This window comes from Erpetoichthys calabaricus, chromosome 1, assembly GCF_900747795.2.
Source record: "Erpetoichthys calabaricus chromosome 1, fErpCal1.3, whole genome shotgun sequence".
In the NCBI taxonomy this organism is placed as follows: domain Eukaryota; kingdom Metazoa; phylum Chordata; class Cladistia; order Polypteriformes; family Polypteridae; genus Erpetoichthys; species Erpetoichthys calabaricus.
Window position 1 is genome coordinate 159,730,913 of NC_041394.2, and position 20,490 is coordinate 159,751,402.

Genomic DNA, 20,490 nt, shown 5'->3' on the forward strand with positions numbered 1-20,490 from the left:
CTTTATTTATTTAATTATCAATTGATTGATTGACTGCAGTGGGCTGGCGTCCTGCCCAGGGTTTGTTCCTGCCTTGTGCCCTGTGCTGGCTGGGATTGGCACAACAAGAATACAAGAAGCAGACCCCTTTGACCCTATATTAGGATATAGCGGGTTGGACAATGACTGACTGATTGACTGACTTGATTGATTGATTTGCTATATTATTTGTCCTGTGAGTCTGTATCCTTGTTTTTTATGTTTTTGCTGCTGCATATATCTGAATTTCCCCTTGGGATTAATAAAGTTTATCTAGTCTAATCTAGTATGAAAAATACTTTTAACGTTGCAATTATGAAGCAGGCATACAGATTTTTTATGGACAAGGAAGAATATGTAAATGTTGTAATTTCAAATAAAACTACACTATAGTATATTATTTGGCAATTTTAAACTTATCCTGTGTGTGTAGGTGTGGATATGTGTGTGAGTGGGCCTTGCCATGGAGCATCACCTTGTTCACGAAGCTGTTTTCTTCCTTGCATCCAGTGCTGCTGCAAAAGGCTCTGGCCCATCATGTCTATACATTGGATTAAGTGGGTTTGAGAATATTACAAAACAATACAGTTTCCACTAATTTGGGTATTTTTACCAGTTTGAATAAGATTAGAAACAAATGGGATTATGATAAGATTGCATTACACCACACATAATGCGACACCCCCAGTGACTTAGTCATAGCTCTCTTTGATGGCCTACAATAAACTAAAATTGATTCCATTTTATCAGAACAGGGCCCTACATGTAGGGATGGGCTGCCGTTCAGCAAGAGTTAACAGTCACTCTGTGTTCAAAATGAAGTACAATGCATAGGGTGACCTCAAACAGTGAAAATCATGGATGGCAGCAAGGAATGAAGAAAAATTAGTGTTTTAGATAGAAGAAATGCTTGTTGAAATGTATTATTATTCTAAACTTATCATGTGTGTGTAAATGTTTAATTATTTATTAATTTATCATTTATTTATTGAAATTGTTGTAACTGTTGACTCGACACTGACGTCTGAAAATTTGCGTTTGTCTGCGACTTCAGCAGGCATGCTCCAAGTTGCTTGACTACCAAAATGAGGCTTTATTGCTAAACTTTTAAGTCACAAAATAGGATTCAGGACCAGGATGAAAAGTCAACAGGGAATCATGTAATCAGTTACCCCCAGCAGTTCCTCGATATATATTTTGACACCCTTGGGCAAAGACAGCCAGCATCTGCAGTTGTTAAATTTGAGACATGCCCTGACTAGGAGTCTTGTAGCGTGACGCTGGCCTTAATTATTATTTTGTACGGTGCCAGAGACACAGGCTTCTTGAAATATAGAATTGATTTTTTTTGGACCCAACTTTCACCCCACAAACACATACCACAAAATGGGTGGGAAAGTACAAAATATTGGGGGGAAAAAGATCACCAAGCTTGACTTCACATTGGTTTAAATTCACACATACAACAAGCTTCACAGGGTACATTACATATTGTTACAACCACAACAAGAATCTCTAGTCCAAAGATGAGAACAGGCACATGGGTACATTTACCTGTTGCTAAGTTCTTTTGTTCTTGAGCTGGGACCAGGTGCATTAGTTCCAAAAAAAAAAACAAGATGGCAGTACTATTTGGTGGTACATATTAAAGCACTATGAACGCCAACCAGCGTGCAGCAAGGTGTTATAGCTATTCTTTTTTCATTATATTGTGCTGGACGGCATACATGGGCGAGCTAGAATGGGACAAGGTATCTGGACGGGAGGCCGGCCCTTCAAAGGCACAAGAAGGAGGGCGAAGATAATCCTGCCTCAGCCAGGAGACAGGGAGAAGATGAGAGTGAGGTAGTGGATACACTAGCATCCTGGCAGGGTTGGACCAAGGAACTATACCTGGCCGGGAGGCCAGTGCAGCAGAAGGACAGGAGGAGACAACTTGGCAGGGTTACATGCTCCCCGACACGCTAGGTGTCAGTGTCCCTGGGTGACGCTACCTGTGCGGACACCCTCAAGGCATGCTGAGAACTGTAGTCCCATAAGGCAGCCTTGTCGGGTTCCATAGGGGCTGCCAGGGGGTGCTACAGGGATACATCATCTATACTTTGTGAGACTTCTGCTCGACTCAGAAGTCCCTCCATCAGGCTATGCGCTAGTACCAGCAGTACTCCCAAGATCTAAGATAAAAGAAGCTGCTCAACCTCATCAAGTCGAGTTGGAGTCAAGTAGAAGAAGGACAAAGCTTGCCTGGAGGAGTGGAAGGAGAGAGAAAAAAAAGAAGAACACGGGTGTTCTGTTACTTTCAAAGCCTTTTGTAAGGTACTTTATTGTAATATAACTTTTATTTGAACCTGGGACTTGTGTCGTGGTGGTTGTGTCTGAGATTTGAGGTGCTGCAACTCCCCTTACTGGTCACAATATTCAATAGCTATTTATAAAATTAGTCTAATAAATAATACAGCTATTCTAAAGGACTTGTTTTTGATTTTGCATTCTAGCTAAACAAACTGTTGTGACTGACGTTCAACTTTTTCCATTTCAATGTGTACACTTGAAAAAATGACCTTGTCTTCCAATGTAAAAATCACTAATTAAAAGGCTTTTTCCTAGTACAAGCTAAATATTGAATTTTTTGTAAATAAGTGCATGCTAAAACTATATCTATGTATAAAGGTAACAAGATCAGAGCCTATATGTTCGCAAAGCCATTTAAATCATACTGGCCTACTACTTTCTTGTAGTGTTCATTATGTACTCCTGCAGTAAGAAAAGGAAATTCAATCTTTTTTAATCATCCTTTTCAAGAAGTTCAGAATTTATTTGCAATCATCAAAACCAGTTCACTGCCAAAAAACTGCTATAGTTTAAAAGGGGGGCCCCCTGGTTGTGTTGGGGGCCATGAGTGCAGGGTTTGGAAGTCCAACCCTGTAGGGGCCCGTGGTCACCGCCAGGGGGCGCCCCAGTGCCTAGAGAACCCTGGACCTCAGCACTTCTGCCACACCCAGAAGTGCTGGGGGGAAGAAGGAAGGGGACACCCGGAGTCCTTCCTGGTACGCAGCCAGCACTTCCGCCACACCGGGGAGTGTCGGCGGAGGAGTGTTGGGGAGCACCTGGAGCCCATCTGGGGGTGCATAAAAGGGTCCGCCTCCCTTCAGACAGTGACTGGAGTCGGGCGAGGAGTGGACGAAGTCTTGGTGGAGAAGAGTGGAGGCGGCCTGAAGGAAAGGAAGCAGGCACTGGAAGGAGAGGCCTGGACTTTGGGGGATTGGTGCTGGAGGCACTGGGTTTGTGCGACTGCAATAACTGTAAATAGTGTAAATAAACGTGTGTTAGGAGAACTTATGATGTCCATTTGTCTGTGTCCGGGCTGCTTCTCACACTGTATATTAATTGCCAACCCAGTGCATTCATTGAAATCAGCTGAAAAAAGAATTTTTCAATATAACAACATTTCATACTACAAAATTAGGAAAATATTGGAAAAGTTCCTGGAATGGTATAGTAAAATCATTTTAGTGCACTGCCTTTCCAAGTTATCAAATCTCAGTTCAGCCAAACATGTGCAAGATCCACCACCCATTAACAATGGGGAACATCAGAGTCCTCACTAGCCAGCATGCCTGCACTGTACTTACAAATCCAGGCTATTTAAATCTTGCATAAGAAAACAAGAACACATTAGTCTGGTTAGCTAAATGTTTAAAAATCTCAATATATCAACCAGAAACTGTACTGAAAAAAGAAAGCAGACTTATAAATCTGAAACATCAAAATATTTACCCAGTTTTATCACATTAGTCATCTTGAAAACCAAATTAAAATCAAGCTCTGAATCTGAAAAAATAATTCCAGTAAATCCTGTTTTTTTTTGGATTCTTGCCAACTAACTCTAACAGCAAGGTCTCTTTTAATAAAATTATAAGTGCAATTTAGTTATCATTTCTAAGAAATTGAAAATATTTATACAATGCAATGGTAGGTATTCCAGTGCACTAGCATCTGATATAATCTGTCTGGGTCATCACGAAGTGCTGCAATTACTAATTTTACCAAAAAGTGAATAATATCCTTATATTCTGTTTATTCCACAGAATGCTCTATTTAGGGGCAATATATATATATATTGTCACTGGGGATAGCCAATGTATAAAGCTGAATTTCTTGTTGAACCTGACACACCAAATACAAAACTCTTCAGAATGAGAACTTGATGTACCCTGGTTTGCATTAAAAAAAAAGAAAACAGTACTTTGCTAGAGTGGAAAAACAGGTTGGACATAGATGGCAAGCATCAGTCACAACCTGTTCTGAAACTCTTGTCTTTTCTTTTCACTCATGCCAAATGTCTTCTGCAAGAAATAACAATATTTTCTAGGGAACATCTGCATTCCCCTTTTCTTTGACTATCGACCATTCAATGTGTTGTGTTTTAGCTATGCGTTCTCAAGATAGCCACATTTTAATAAATCTGTTCTTTTTCAGCTTCCTTCTTTCTGGGCCAGAGAAGCGTCAAGGCTTCAAAAGTTAACAAATCATACTGATGAGAGTACATCCTGAATAGCATACTGGTACTTTAATGGGCAACAGAACACAACCAGCATAGCATTACAAATGAGAATTAACAGAAAGTCTTTGGTCAATGAAGCAGATGTGCACTAGTTAAAAGATAACACAAATAGATAGTTTATTGGCAAATGATGATCAAGTGACACAGGCAGTGTGTACTGGTCACTAAGACACTAGACTATAACCCATATCACAAACTTGTTGTGTGACTCCAAGCAAACAACTTCCCCTGCCCATGCCCCAAATGAAAAACAGCACATGATTCCAAGGCTGTAATTTTAAGTTTGGTTTGAATACTTCCAACTGTCATGCAGAAAGACAATTTGCCCTTATGAATTAATACAGTATACCAAATAAAAGCAGCCAAATAATTAAATGTAATTTATAAAGAACTAGGCACAGTACCTGTCAAAGATAGGTAATACAATCATTTAAAAATATTTGCTATGTCTTGCCCTACATGTACTTTCAGTGCCTTTCCTTGGTATCCTTGTGTGTCTCATGTTTCTCGAACATTTTCCCATTAAACCTGCTTCTCAGACTCTATCATTATTTTCGGGGGACCTTTCTCACCTCCTGTCTGGTTTTATACTATAAGTCTCTGAAGCCGACTTTCTCAGCAGTCCTCCTTATGCATGTCACACTCACACTTCCTTTTTTGTCACAATACCTAAGCCAAACTGATCAATCACAAAGTAGGTCAAACTGACCAATCACACAGTAGGCTAAACTGACCAATCACACAGTAGGCCAAACTGATCAATCCGATTGCTCCGAGGGACTGGTCACACAGACCTTTGTGTTTTATTATATAGTAAAGTAGGGGGCTTCGCTCGCCAACCCCCAGGTTTGGTTAACCGGATATACAATTTAAAGAGATTGTTATTTTCACTTCATTCTTGGTGAATGAGTTACTCCCCCTCCTCCTTTAAGCCAGCTGCTGCTTGTGCCGTGCTGCATGTTCTACTTGTCACGCTACGCGTCAATCATTTAAAAGCGTGTACAGCAGCTGTCCTTTTGTCTCACTTCCTTGTCTCGCAGGATGTTAAAGTGTCTCCGAGAAATTGTTTGTAAGTAGGGTCTGACGTGCAAGTAGTCTCGTGGGACTTCAAAGTGTCTTCCAAGAAGATCACATCTCGACCCAAGATTTCTTTATTATAATAGAGAGATATCATTCCAATCAGAGCAGGGTTGCAAGGAAGCTAGAAGTATTTTATAAACACTAAAGAGTTAATATTTAACTATAGCCATTTTTTAAAATGTATATCTACTGTCATAATTGAAACAAATGCAAAAGATCACATAATTCTGAGAGCAAATGAAATTAATAAAACTACAATCTAATGTCTTCAGGGTCTCCCATGAACATCAGTGCACACACTTACATGTATGTGCAACATTAATGGTTGTAATTCCACGCTATTTTTCAAGTCTGTGGGTGCTTCCCAGGTGTATGTTTTAGTCTGGGGACATAGGTTGTGTGTGTTTGTGTGGTTTACAAATCTATGCAGACCCAAATAGTGGGAAGAGTGTGAACAGCTCCAGAAAAGTGTGGTTCATTGGACTGATGGCAAAATGATTTCATTTTTTCCTGACACAGAAAGCATAAAGTGCCCTTAAAACCCTTTAAGTTAGTGTTCACTGACTCGTCAATTGTTAATGAATGACATTAAGGTAAGATATTAATGTCAAAAAGTATGTTTGCTTTCTGGTGTCAGTGTGAGCTTTCCTTCTACATCTTAAAGATACACATGTACGTGTCTTGGTAATTCCAAACTGGTCCTTTATATTGGGTGTTTCTTGGTGTGCCCTGTGATAGACTGGTTCCCCATCCAGGGCTGGCATTTGCTTAGACCCCACATTATAAGATCATGTATGGCCTCTTGTGACCTTCAACTGGATTAAGCAGGACAAATAATTAATTGGTTAGGTATACAAATGGCATATTACAGTAATGAACTGATTAATTAATTTTAGGGTCACAGGGGGCTAGAGCTTCTCTCTACAGCACATGGGTGCAAGGCACAAAACAGTCCTGGACTGGGCACAAGTTCATTGCATGGCCCACTCAAGCACACAGATGGGCAATATGGATATTGCCAGCTTTCCTAACTTTATTGTTTTTTAGATATATGGGAGGAAAACATGTGCAGACACTGGGTCAACATGCAAACTGCATACAGACAACATTAAGGGACAGGATTACAGGCCAGGATGCTGGATCTGTAAAGCAGCAGTGCCTCCCTCTGTAGTACTGTGCCAGCATCAGATACAAGGCAGGAGCCAACTCTAGACAAGTTGCTTGTCACAATCACTCATGCCAGACTAAACTAATTATGGGTGACTAATTAACTTAACACACAAGTCTTTAAGATGTGGGAGGAAAACCGGGGTACCTGGAGAAAAATCCACACAAACACAAAGAGAACTTTCTCCAGAGCTGTGAAGCATCAGCATTACCCCCCAGATATGTAAGCGTGATCGTTAATAAGTAGAAAATGTGGCAAAGCCGTCATACGGCAGGTATTCTACTCATGGTATAAAATGCAATCTTTGAACTACATCACGTCAGTATACAACCATAATTTTATATGATATGTCATAAAACAATAAATAAACATTATTTAAACGAAAATCGGCAATGCAGGATTACTCGTTGTCAGTGAAGCACTGTGCACGTCTTAAACCGTATCTGTGCCAGAAGTGTGAATACTTTCAGCTGACAACTAACTAAGGCCGATATAGAGAAGCAAGAGAAACAAAGAAATCGCAGTAAGATACGTGTCGCCGCCTGTTGGCTATGACTTCGTTTAAACACTGAGTATTTAAACTCATTGCATTAGTTTTCCCGCATATTCGTAGGGTTGCAAAACAACATTTTCATTCATTTACTTGAAAATTATCAAAGAAGCGACACGACAGTGATGAATACGATAAGTAACTGGACATGATGGGCATGGGCTCTGGCTAAAGTTATACTTTTTACGACATAACCATCGTGTCTCGTAAACCCGAATAAAATTAGAAATGAAGACTGCAGGAATACGTCTATTGCTGTCCATCAGAGGCCAAGGAGCAGGGGCGCTGCACTACATATGCCCTCAAATCAGACATTGGCACTGTTTAGGAGGCACAAGGATGCCCCCGATAAACATTCGATTGTCCCTCGTGTCAAATATGAGAAAGTGCTTCCAGAATTCGGTTCAAGGAGACTTCCTTCATTCATCGTAAAGGACCCCCGATCAAGTCTCAGAAAATCAAAGTAGCACGTGATACCCGCCCTTCCTCAAACAAGCAAAGGTGTGTTGTTGCGTCTGCACACTCACATGTCCACAAAGCACGGTGCCATATTTGTCCTCTTCTAAAAAAATAATGCTGATCGCGCCTCTGTTAGGCACAACAAAAAAACTCGAGTGTGACTTCATGAGTCACGAACGTCTCTGCCTGCATCCTGTGTCGCCAGTTTAAAGACAATGAAAAGCACATTCGACAACAGAGGTCTACTTCTCATCCTCACCTCGTTTATTTAGCGCAGCATCTTTGCGTCTGAAAAGCAGACCCCCTTTCTTGGCCATCCACCAGATGAAAAGCAACCCTACCGAGGAAGGGTCTGCATCCGGATCGCTTTAGCTGGACAACCTCTCCCGGTTATCTGCCACGGTCTCTCTCGAGCAGACTCACTTATGAAATTAAATGACAACGAGAGCGAGTTTCTTGCTTTTACCGAGAAAGACATCCAGAGAGACTCACCGTGTCGTCTTGTTTTCTCAGAGCGTCTGCAAGCGGAGACAAGGGTGGATGTCAGTGGCAGTCATAGAGATCAGACTCACGCTGCACCATAAACAAGAAAGAAGAGATCTGAAAAGCAAAAGTGAATAGTCGAACGAAGCGAAGTGTCAGCCAGCATCCGGATCTTGAGATTCACTATGCAAAGTGCATTACTTCCAGTACACACGGGTAGCCCGATTATTCCAATTTTTCATTTCCCTTTCCTCTTTACGTCTTACAAGTGACAGGCAGTGCGCATACGTGAGTGTGTGCGTGCGTCTGCTGCAATGTGCTGGGCAGAAGTAGACACCGTGCAACCTTCCCGCACGCCGCTTGTGTCGGAGCTCGCTGTATATCCGCCTTATCACACCAAATAAGCGCGACTGTGATTCTCAATGGAATTACAGGTCCTTTCTTTTTCGCAGCTCCCCCTTTCTCTTTCGGTCGGAACTGGTTGAACTCCTTTTTCACTTATTAGACGCCTGTTTCTTATCGCCGATTTGCATCTCTCTGTTCTGGAGGTGACGAAACCGAACACATTGTCTTTTAATTACACCAAGTTTAACAAAACTTTAGCCATTTGATACGATTGTAGACAGAGGAAGACACAATCTGTTTTATTGACTTTGCAGTTTTAGGACAAAGCCTTGATAATTACAAAAATCCATTCATTTACTTTCAGAATTTTCTTTTTTCAAGTCAGGATCCAGAGACGTGTAAGGCAAGAACGAACCTGGGAGAAGATGTCAGCAGTCCATCATGAGGCTTATTCACTCATAACTCAGGATCAGCATTCGGTCGAACCTACAAGTTTTCAGGATTTGGGAGGGCATTTTAGTACTTGGAGAAAACTCACACAGACATGAAGAAAACGTGCAAACTCTACCCAGGCAGTGTTCCTTATCAAAACTCCTCACAGGTTTGAGGCTGCTTACATACTCTGTTAAAAACAGTGCTTAGGTAGTGGCACTTTATTGGGTGCTACGGTTCCTTTCATTTTAGGAAGGGCTTTTCGTACTGTATATGAAATTGTATCTTTGACCTTTGAAAATGTTCCTAATATGTTGACAATACAGAAATATTTGATCTTTAGTAGGCTGCCTAGCAGGATCAAGTAAACCTGAGCTTAACCTGTGCTATTGTATGCAGCGAGTCCTTTTAAAATCAGGAATCCATTAGTATTTCACAAATCTGTTATCATCTATATAGATAGGTATTTATGAAACCTTTTTTGGATGTAGATAAACAAAAGTTCTTTCTGGATCCTTCATATGTATGGTTGTTTAGCAAACCAAAAATGGTTCCTCTGTGGCATCACTACAAAGACTCATTTGGCACCTTTATTTTTAAAACCATTAGAACAATCTAGATAAGAACAGGCCATTCAAGACAACAAAGCTCGTCAGTCTCATCCACTTAATTCTTTTAAAATAACATTGTCTGATTTTGAAAGACCCTAAAGTCCTACTGTTTACCACACTACTTGGTACCTGATTCCATGTGTCTGTGATCTCTGTGTAAAGAAAAACTTCTTAATGTTCGTATGAAAATTGCCCTTAACAAGTTGCCAAATGTGTCCCTGTTTTCTTGATTAACTCATTTTAAAGTAACAGTCCGCTATACTAATTTCCTTCATAATTCTGAACACTTCAATCATCTCTCCTCTTAATCTCCTTTTGCTCAGCTCTGTTTACCGTTTCTCCTAATTCATCCCCCGTTGCCCTGGAATCCACCTAGTCACACTTCTCTAGACGTCTTCTAATGCTGCTATTAAATTAGGTTGGATAAACTTTATTAATCCCATGGGGAAAATCAGATGCATACAGAAGTTCTTTTTGTAGCCTGTAGACCTTAACTGTACACAGTACTCCAGATGAGGCCTCACCAGTGCGTTATAATGCTTGAGCATAACCTCCCTGGACTTGTACTCTACCCACCATGCTATATAACCTAACATTCTGTTTGCATTCTTAATGGATTCGAACACTGTCTGGAAGTTTATAGAGGCAAGTCAATATAAAGAATTATTATTAATAAGCCCACTACAACTCCTAAATCCTTCTCATAAGGTGTACTTTCAATTTTCAGACATCCCATTGTGTATTTAAACCTCACATTTTTGCTTCCTACATGTAATACTTTACATTTACTTACATTAAATGTCATCTGCCACAAATCTGCCCAAACCTGTATGCTGTCCAAGTCTCTCTGTAATGATTCAACAGATTATAGATTATCTGCCAATAGACCTAGCTTGGTATCGTCTACAAAGAGTGTACCACTGGCAAATATTTAAATAATATAAAATACAGATTATCCTGAATCTATCATGTATTGTAACTGCTAGCCAGGTGGTGAATGTAAGGCAGGAACTGACCTTGAAGGGAATAAGAGCCCATCACTGGGCACACTACTGGACATGTCGATAAAAGGCAGAAGTGGGAGAGTGATTTAAGTGACACCCTCAGCATTCAGTTATCCAGTGACCTAAGACGAAGACTGGACTCCTTCGGTACTATGTGTCTTTCGAGAATCCTTGGGTCCCACTGGTTTGACTTTGTGTCAATTGAGCGGTTGCTCATGGAGTCCCGAATGAGGCACATTACCTGCATTGTGAGGGAACATCAGTTACAGCATTATGGCCATGTGGCACGATTCCCTGAGGGCGATCCAGCTCACAGGATCCTCATTTCTACCACAGATGCCCACATAACACCTAGGTGCAGCAGATAGATGGTAATTTCCAGTTCGTGGGACTGGACTGCGACTCTTCCTTAAGAGTTGCCAACCGGGATCCCAAGCTGTTTCGTTGTGAGGTGGGTGCAGGAACGAGCTGTACCGGTGCATGTTCCCCAAATTAACCTGACCTGACGTCAGCACTTACTCCCATAGAAAAGCTTAATATCTGTTGAAGCGTACTTCCTGTCAACTGGTTTTACTTCTCTGTAGCTAGTTGACATTCCGCAGAAGGCATAAAATTCTTACAATTCTATCATATTGTATGCATTCAGGTGACAGATTTTAAGGCCACATGACACTTTCTGATAACCTTCTACATGTAATATACTGTACACACCTGCTTTAGTGGTAATTTCCAGTTATTTAAAATTCCAAAACCAGTTCAAATGACAGTAGCTTTATACACCATAGTAACCACAACCAAATCAGACCTGACTCAAGCATGTGAAATAAAATAACTGTGCTTTAAGTCATGCAGTTGAAGGTGCTCTAAAATGCAATATTTAGCAAATAATGAATACTTCAGTGCTCATGTCCCATTCCCACCAATCTTATAAATACCTTCATGGACACAAATTTCACATAATAAATTAATAACTCTGGGTGAGTTCTTTAAATTTGCAGATTTAAATCATAATGCACACATGACAATATATATTCCAAAGAAATTTGACATTAGAGTACATATATCTTTGACATCAGATTCCATACAGATTTAAAGAAAATATCACATATGGAAGACATTTATTAGAATAATGCATACTGTTTACAATATACATTTTTTTCTGTGTGGCTTGTAAAAATGTGAACTATATTAATTATTTTTTACTCAGGCTATATGTTAACGGTTCAAAGCTGCTTGCACCATTTTAATTTATTCTTTATTTATTACTGCTGCTATCTACATTGAGGAGTCTGTTGCACATTTCCAGGATCACAACTCTGTTTTTAAAGCTTTTGTAGGTACCTCAGATTTCCTAAATTAAATATTTATTTCCCATTTGAATCAGTCTTCCATTTAAAATCTCTCTTACACATTTAGTCACTCCTTTGGGGTTTTGATCCACCCATTCTAATATAAATAACCTATATCTATTTATATGATTCATTAGGTCTTGTGGTTTAGTGGCTGTAAAGCTGGATTGTACATCACAAAACTGTTGTTTCAGTGCCCAATGCTGGCTTACTGTGTGTGATCCTCAGGACTTCACTGGAAAAGCTTGTGTTTCAGTAACAGACATATGGAAGCAATTGATCTATGGACACGGAATTCATAAATTACTTTGTGCAGAATGTGAGAGCTAGCAGAAAGGATGCTAGATTTTACACCAGAAGGCTGCTAGTAAAATTCCCACATCCAGCTTACTTGGTGACCTTAGGCTTTGGTGGCGAGTGATTTTTTTTTTTTTTTTCCTTTTATTGAATTTATTAAAAGTATATAACGTTCCATACAATCAAGTCAAACTTAACAATGCTGATTTCAGATCCACCCCCACGCATGAGAAAGAGAGGAAGGCCAACAGCCAGAGTAAAACTTTGAGTAGTAAAGTGGGAAAGAAGTCCTTCTTCCCAATATAAATGCTTATTCTAAATTGAGCAAGTGATTTTTCCTGCAGATGCTAGAATTATCACAGTATTGGAACAGTTCCACTACAGACATGATATCTGTATATGGCTTTTTGCCAGGAGTACAGAGGGCATTAGTAATGACTAAAGGCACTAGACTTCAAACCACAAAATTCCTGGGTCATTCCCCACACTTGAATCTCCATGTTACTTAACTGGTTTGTACTTTAGGTGTAAAAAATATATGGGTAAATGATTTTAATGGGTATTATGGATGGTGGAAATTGTGATTTGTGGAAGAAAAATTAGACTTAGGATTCACATAGTCATTTAGGATAAAGTGTTTTGATACACTAAGTATAAAAGGGTTAATAAATGTCAGAAACCTGTTCAGGCATATCATAAAACCAGATAAAGGTCAACAGTGACAAGAATGTATCAGGAGTAAATTGATGTAATACACCAAATGTATGATTATGAGATCAGCAGTTATCCTGTAAGCAGTAAAACTGGACAGTTGCCACATAAATGGAAATTTCAAGGGTAATATCTAAACAAAGAGATATTGAAGAACAAGGATATAATGGAGAAAGACTTTTATTTAGACTGGTGGTTCTCTATACTAAAGCATCTCATGTCTTTTAACCAGTTAGAGGAAAATGTATACATTGACGTTGTATGTAAATTCAATAGTTAATAAAATGAATCTCTATCCTTTATTTCGATGACCATTCTCATCATGCTGTAACAGACTGCTGTGAGATATGCTCCCCCCTCAGCATGGTGCTGCAGGTGTAATAAATTATGTAGATGGGCAAGCTTTTCTCCTGCCTAATTACTGACTAAAATGGTTTATCAGACTTATCTTGCTAGAGGATAAGTTTCTTTCTTTAATTAAGATGTCGATCTCTACCACAGTTTCATCTTGGATAAATGCATCTCCTCAATCTATATATAAAAAATGCTAAGGGTTGTCTGTGTGCCTGTCACACAACAACTCACAAAACACTTGGCTCTGAACCTTGATCTTGATCTCAATCGAGAACTTATGCTGTGCTTCATGTAATGTGACCCATGAACTGAAATTCAGGCTTTGGGTACTTCTCATGGCAAGTGGTGGTGCAGCATTGCTTTGCTGACAGTGGAGCACATTGCTCAGGCTGAATGATCATTTTCCTCACAAAAGCCAGTAATTTACTGCAAGCACAACTGAAAGTTCTTTGAACAGGGGCCAGTGATGTAGCCACATAACATGGCTGACAAGAATAGAACAGTCGTGCGAGCATGTGGCATGTCTCTCGGGAAAAGAACCACTGCAACATTTGATGGTAGTGAAAGGCATTGCAGCAAACTCGGTGGAGTGACCTGAGGTGCTATGTTTCATGAGAGGTGCATGTACCACTTTTAATCGAGGACTGGAGATCCACAATCCATCCATCCATCCATTCTCTTCCGCTTATCCGAGGTCGGGTCGCGGGGGCAGCAGCTTGAGCAGAGATGCCCAGACTTCCCTCTCCCCGGCCACTTCTTCTAGCTCTTCCGGGAGAATCCCGAGGCATTCTGAGGCCAGCCAGGAGACATAGTCCCTCCAGCATGTCCTGGGTCTTCCCCGGGGCCTCCTCCCGGTTGGACGTGCCTGGAACACCTCACCAGGGAGGCATCCTGATCAGATGCCCGAGCCACCTCATCTGACTCCTCTCGATGTGGAGGAGCAGCGGCTCTATTCTGAGCCCCTCCCGGATGACTGAGCTTCTCACCCTATCTTTAAGGGAGAGCCCAGACACCCTGCGGAGGAAACTCATTTCAGCCGCTTGTATTCGCAATCTCGTTCTTTCGGTCACTACCCATAGCTCATGACCATAGGTGAGGGTAGGAACATAGATCGACCGGTAAATTGAGAGCTTTGCCTTACTGCTCAGGTCCTTTTTCACCACGACAGACCGATGCAGAGCCACATCACTGTGGACGCCGCACCGATCCGCCTGTCGATCTCACGCTCCATTCTTCCCTCACTCGTGAACAAGACCCCGAGATACTTGAACTCCTCCACTTGGGGCAGGATCTCGCTACCAACCCTGAGAGGGCACTCCACCCTTTTCCGGCTGAGGACCATGGTCTCGGATTTGGAGGTGCTGATTCTCATCCCAGCCGCTTCACACTCAGCTGCAAACCAATCCAGAGAGAGCTGAAGATCACGGCCTGATGAAGCAAACAGGACAACATCATCTGCAAAAAGCAGTGACCCAATCATGAGTCCACCAAACCGGACCACATCAACACTCTGGCTGCGCCTAGAAATTCTGTCCATAAATGTTATGAACAGAATCGGTGACAATGGGCAGCCCTGGCGGAGTCCAACTCTCACTGGAAACAGGTTCGACTTACTGCCGGCAATGCGGACCAAGCTCTGACACCAGTTGTACAGGGACCGAACAGCCCTTATCAGGGGGTCCGGTACCCCATACTCCCGGAGCACCCCCCACAGGATTCCCCGAGGGACACGGTCAAACGCCTTTTCCAAGTCCACAAAACACATGTAGACTGGTTGGGCAAATTCCCATGCACCCTCCAGGACTCTGCTAAGGGTGTAGAGCTGGTCCACTGTTCCGCGACCAGGACGAAAACCACACTGTTCCTCCTGAATCCGAGGCTCGACTATCTGATGGACCCTCCTCTCCAGGACCCCCGAATAGACTTTTCCAGGGAGGCTGAGGAGTGTGATCCCTCTGTAGTTGGAACACACCCTCCTGTCCCCCTTCTTAAAGAGGGGGACCACCACCCCGGTCTGCCAATCCAGAGGTACTGTCCCTGATGTCCATGCGATGTTGCAGAGACGTGTCAACCAAGACAGTCCTACAACATCCAGAGCCTTGAGGAACTCCGGGAGTATCTCCTCCACCCCCGGGGCCCTGCCACCGAGGAGTTTTCTGACCACCTCGGTGACCTCAGTCCCAGAGATGGGGGAGCCCACCTCCGAGTCCCCAGGCTCTGCTTCCTCATTGGAAGGCATGTTAGTGGGATTGAGGAGGTCTTCCAAGTACTCCCCCCACCGACCCACAACATCCCGAGTCGAGGTCAGCAGCACACCATCCCCGCCATATACAGTGTTGACACTGTACTGCTTCCCCCTCCTGAGACGCCGGACGGTGGACCAGAATCTCCTCGAAGCCGTCCGAAAGTCGTTCTCCATGGCCTCCCCAAACTCCTCCCATGCCCAGGTTTTTGCCTCAGCAACCACCAAAGCCGCATTCCGCTTGGCCTGCCGGTACCTATTAGCTGCCTCCAGAGTCCCACAGGACAAAAGGGACCGGTAGGACTCCTTCTTCAGCTTGACAGCATCCCTCACCGCCGGTGTCCACCAACGGGTTCGAGGATTGCCTCCACGACAGGCACCGACCACCTTACGGCCACAGCTCCGGTCCGCCGCCTCGACAATAGAGGCACAAAACATGGCCCATTCGGACTCAATGTCCCCCACCTCCCTCGGGATGTGGTCGAAGTTCTGCTGGAGGTGGGAGTTGAAGCTATTTCTGACAGGGGACTCTGCCAGACGTTCCCAGCAGACCCTCACAACACGTTTGGGCCTACCACGCCTGACCGGCATCCTCCCCCACCATCGAAGCCAACTCACCACCAGGTGGTGATCAGTTGACAGCTCCGCCCCTCTCTTCACCCGAGCGTCCAAGACATGTGGCCGCAAGTCCGACGACATGACCACAAAGTCGATCATCGAACTGAGGCCGAGGGTGTCCTGGTGCCAAGTGCACATATGAACACCCCTATGCTTGAACATGGTGTTTGTTATGGACAATCCGTGACGAGCACAGAAGTCCAATAACAAAACACCGCTCGGGTTCAGATCGGGGGGGCCATTCCTCCCAATCTCGCCCTTCCAGGTCTCACTGTCATTGCCCACATGAGCATTGAAGTCTCCCAGCAGTACGAGGGAGTCCCCAGAAGGTATGCCCTCTAGCACCCCCTCCAGGGACTCCAAAAAGGGTGGGTACTCCAAACTGCTGTTCGGCGCATATGCACAAACAACAGTTAGGACCCGTCCCCCTACCCGAAGGCAGAGGGAGGCTACCCTCTCGTCCACCGGGGTAAACCCCAATGTGCAGGCTCCAAGTCGGGGGGCAATAAGTATGCCCACACCCGCTCGGCGCCTCTCACCGGGGGCAACTCCAGAGTGGTACAGAGTCCAGCCCCTATCAAGGAGATTGGTTCCAGAGTCCAAGCTGTGCGTCGAGGTGAGCCCGACTATATCTAGCCGGAACCTCTCAACCTCACGCACTAGCTCAGGCTCCTTCCCCTTCAGAGAGGTGACATTCCACATCCCAAGAGCCAGCTTCTGTAGCCGAGGATCGGACTGCCAAGGACCTGCCTTCGGCCCCCACCCAACTCACACTGCACCCGACCTCCTTGGCCCCTCCCATAGGTGGTGAGCCCATGGGAAGGGGGACCCTCGTTGCCTCTTCGGGTTGTGCCCGGCCGAGCCCCATGGGTGCAGGCCCAGCCACCAGGCGCTCGCCATCGAGCCCCACCTCCAGGCCTGGCTCCAGAGGGGGGCCCCGGTGAAACGCGTCCGGGCAAGGGAGAACGCTGTCCAAATTTTTTGTTCATCATAGGAGGTTGTGTTGAACCGCACTTTGTCTCATCCCTCACCTAGGACCAGTATGTCTTACATACCACAATAATAACAGTAATAGTAATATTCATCACCTGGCCACAGAAACTTCTTAAATTAGATAAAAATCAAATATGAGCCCTCGTGCTTTTTTAAAGTGTGTGTGTGATTCAGTTACAGGGCTATTACATACTTTCAGAATTAGAGTTCACAAAGAAAATCCACATAGGTGAAAACATGCAATCTCACCAACAGTAACTAAACTAAAAAGCACATCCAATGTATTGAACAAGAATGTCTTTCACAAATAGAACACTTTTTATTCAAAAGTACCTGAGATTTAGCAATAAACAAAAATGGTAACTGTAAAACAAGTAGGGGTCATTCATTTAGGCAAACATTTGTAATAGGTCAAAACCAGAAAATGTAGTTAAGTTAGCTACATCAGTATAACCTGTAAATCTTAAACACAAATTGTGCGAAGAGTCTTGCCTTTATTTCTTTGGTATAATTTGGACAAATGATTTTTGCAATGTAATCACAAACCAAATGATCTAACAGTACACAGTGGACATAAACACTCTAAAAAAATTTATAATAAAAAATCTATATCACCTGTCAGGTGGTCTAAAAATGACCTTAGAGCTGTAAAGCAGCAGCACCAACCACCACCCAGTCCTGCTGCTTTATTCGACATGCTACGTTAAAAAGCATGGCCTTGGCCAAATTTGCTTGCACTTTTCAATTTCTTTTTTGATTTATTAAATCTCAATTGCTTGCTTTCTCATTTTATCTACACATTCACAATACATCTGCACAATATATCATCACTATATAAACAATAAAAGCACCTAAAGTAAAATATTATATAAGAAAATTGTTAACTTTGTCCCAGAGAGCATGCTAAGGTTTGACGCGGATGTAATGCTTACCTCCCATATTATATTTGTGCTAACCATTTAACATTCAATTCATGTACAAATAGGAACAGAAATAGTTTAAAGAAGAAAACTTCACAGCTACTGTTGTATATAAGAATACCATACTCAAAGTTTGTATAACTTTTATTGTAATAACAGGCAAACAAAGCTTGACAAGTGACATTCCCAAAACTTCTAATCCAGTTAAAATGCCAGACAACATCTTTCATAAGCAGCATTTAGATAAATTTTAGACAGTCCAAGTCAAGAGGCATATGTGATGCACAGTTTTCAGATGATTTAGACCATGCTTTACTCAAATACTGTAGATGGAGAGTATTCTTTCTGTAGTGCTGAGATGCTGGCTTCCATTCTGGATAGCAAGACTTGAAGGTCTTTTGCCAGAAAGAATCTTTATATACTTTTTAATGTTAAATACAGTATACGTTGAAGATTTGATAGTACCTATCTGCCTTTAACAAATCTGGCTTTATTTTGTGAAATAATAAAAGAAAGTACTTTCTGTTTGCAAGAGGTATGGCTGGAATCTTAACACTGGTGTTTAGCTAAGAAATTAGTTTCTGTGATGTACATTCAAAAAAGTTTTCACTTTTCTTTGGAAAAACAGAAATTAATGTATAAAAAAATAAACAGCAAAATTCAAAAATCTACTAACTTGAACTTCTGAAATAGATACCTCATGAGAGACTAATAATGAAGCTAAATGTGGGATGGGTTGAGGGCACAGACTAAAGATGGCTGAAAAATTGCTGAGTTAATTGTGTCCATGCTGCCATTTCCCCTGTTATACAGAGTAGACCACCATGATCCCAAAATTAGGATGTGATTTAGTAAATGGTCCACAAAATTGCCTGAAATGTTTTATCTGGCATCTCCAGACTTGACTGTAAACAGAAACATGTGTGGCATCTATAACCTTAATCAATGAAAAAATGAACAAACCAGGCTGTTAATTTTATTTATCTAACTTAATTTAATGTAACTTTAAATAATCATGTTTGTTGATATTAGCTTCTTCTTGTTTTGTTGAAGAAGAATTCTGTTAGATATCATATTAACACAAATAAATGGAACAAACAGTGAAATTAAGTTGATTTAACTTAAAATAAATATGTTTTATGTACATGACTATCCTATATTTGCATAAAGTCCCCACCCCCTTTTGGTCCATGGGATTGCCCCACCTTTGCACAGTTGGAAACAAAATTTAAGACTTTTAGTAAAGTCATTTTTTACAAATATGCGTTTTGTGTAATTGTGGAAAGACAATTTAGGACAGTTTTTTTGTTAATACATTGGCTAATGTGTTGCCCACCCTACATCAGAAAAGCAAACTTTTCTCTGACTCCTTTATACAAAAGAATGAAGTACTAGGGTATTGAACCGTGTTAGCCATTATGAATGTAGAGAAAAGTCAAGCAAAATGACACCTTTTATTGGCTAACTAAAAAGATTATAATATGCACGCTTTTGAGGCAAGGGGTCTGAGTTTTATTTTACATAAAATATTTTGTTATTTTAGCATAGATTGATTAAGCATATTAAGCATATTTAAAACATTTTTTATTTAATTCAAACAATTTTATCATGTACATATTATGCATGTATATTTTTTTAAATTTTAATCTAACATGCCTTATTTCAGTGAATGCCTGCAACAAAGATTTGTAAACCTCCCAAAAAGCAGGTGGCTACTTCATTGAATAAGTGACCTCTACCTGTATACTCCTGTTTGCTGTTAGATATTGAGCTGGTCTGCATTTAAGTTGTTGAAATATTATTCAGTTGAGTTCTGGGATTACTTAATGACACACTATCCAAATTAAAGCCATAATACAATAGCAGAATTAAATATTGAGCAATATAGCCTAATGAGATACTGTACAGTAAAGGTGATTTTTTACTTGCTCTATCTCTCTTCAAACTAACGTACCTCTTGTGAAACTTTGGACAAACTCAGAGAAAATAAGGGAAAAATTACAAAAGGAATGAATTACTTAGATGTTCACAAATAAATATAGCAAGAACTTATTTCCAAAATAATTTATTTAAAATCACCCTAATATGGGACCTACATCATACATTTAACCTTTTCTCACTCCCTTTCATTAATGTTCTGCTTTAATAAACAGTTTTAATAGACACAAAGGTGTGCTATATTAATGCAATTGGCAACATTATTGGAAGCAGGAAAAAATGAAATATCTCATTCCATACATACATACATTCATTCATACATACATACATACATACAGAAAGAAAGAAAGAAGA

General features: G+C 41.5%; 2 protein-coding genes across 7 annotated transcripts in view; one reads left to right on the forward strand and one right to left on the reverse strand.

The window, feature by feature from the left end:
• Positions 1-8,769, reverse strand: part of prr5b (proline rich 5b (renal)) — a 137,067-nt gene extending 128,298 nt beyond the window's left edge. The window contains exon 1 of one of the 5 annotated variants that reach the window (XM_051920562.1): positions 8,332-8,769. The gene's annotated coding sequence lies outside the window, so the exon portion shown is untranslated. Of the gene's footprint in view, positions 1-8,098; positions 8,302-8,331 lie in introns of those variants that run through there. The other 4 variants (XM_051920559.1, XM_028791352.2, XM_051920567.1 and 1 more) reach the window with 4 other exon arrangements.
• The window catches only part of abcf1 (ATP-binding cassette, sub-family F (GCN20), member 1), a 546,353-nt gene that overhangs the window by 154,845 nt on the left and 371,018 nt on the right, over positions 1-20,490 (forward strand). The gene's annotated exons all lie outside the window — the stretch shown is intronic.